Source organism: Meles meles, chromosome 2, assembly GCF_922984935.1.
Source record: "Meles meles chromosome 2, mMelMel3.1 paternal haplotype, whole genome shotgun sequence".
NCBI lineage: Eukaryota > Metazoa > Chordata > Mammalia > Carnivora > Mustelidae > Meles > Meles meles.
In genome coordinates this window covers 20,318,157-20,319,125 of record NC_060067.1, presented here as the reverse complement: position 1 = coordinate 20,319,125, position 969 = coordinate 20,318,157, and the positions used below count along the sequence as shown (strand labels likewise).

The following is a 969-nucleotide window of genomic DNA, read 5'->3' as shown; positions in this document are numbered from 1 at the left end:
ATATTTTCAATGTGAGAAATAGAACGCTAAAAATATAACACCTCTCGGGTATTTATTATGTTCTAGGCATAGTGATAACCTCTGATTATTTTATTTTATCTCAATAATGACATCAAGGTTAAGTATAATGATAACCATATTTTACAGATATTCAGTGATTTTTCACAGGATCATACTGCTAGGTTGTTGTAGGACTGGAATTTAAACCCAGATAATCAGTTTCTAATGCCTGGGCTCTTAACTTTTTTTTTCAACCCTTGTAAAACAAGGCCTCAAACAATTGACTTAACTCAAAGTTGTTCCTCTCCATGGAAATTTTTAGTGAAAGGTGAAAAACTGATATGAGTTGAAGAGAAAACAGAGAATATTGGGCTGTTAATTTTTATAGCATATCCAGATATCACAGATTCTCTATTTTTAAGACGATTTTATTTATTGATTTGCCACTCTAACCTAAAATATTTTTATACAAAGATGTCTTCTGCACACTATAGATAGTAAAGGTCATGTTTTCATTATATACCCTATCATATAAGAAGAATCTTACCTATTAAAAAAGAAACTTTTTATGTTTAAGTATAATATATATCAACATCTATATTAATTTATGCCTAAATAAGTGTGTGTATATATATGCGTGTGTGGATGGATAGGTAATAGATAGAAATAGATTCATAGATTCTTATCATTAAACATGGCTTCTTGCACTTTGCTATAATAGGAATCAGAACTGATGGGGAATTGCCAGGTTTCACAGCTGCAGTAAAGACAACTGATCTACAAGAGTTTTGCTTTAATGCTAATATCAAGCTGATGGAAATTGAGTAAAATTATCACTTCTCTGTAGCCTTGAACATATCTCACAGGTGACCTATTCAAGTTATTACTGGACAAAGAAAGATGTGAGGCATGCATGTTAAAGGAAATTATCAGAGAACTGAAGTTATTTTCATTAAAAAATGGATGATT

The 969-nt window shown here is 30.7% G+C and overlaps 1 non-coding gene across 1 annotated transcript; it reads right to left on the bottom strand.

Annotated features, from left to right (window-relative positions):
* Positions 1 to 252: 252 nt before the first annotated feature.
* LOC123937734 lies at positions 253 to 366 on the bottom strand. Its single transcript, XR_006817533.1, has one exon. It is a non-coding gene; the product is annotated as a U5 spliceosomal RNA (small nuclear RNA).
* Between the last annotated feature and the right edge of the window lie 603 nt (positions 367 to 969).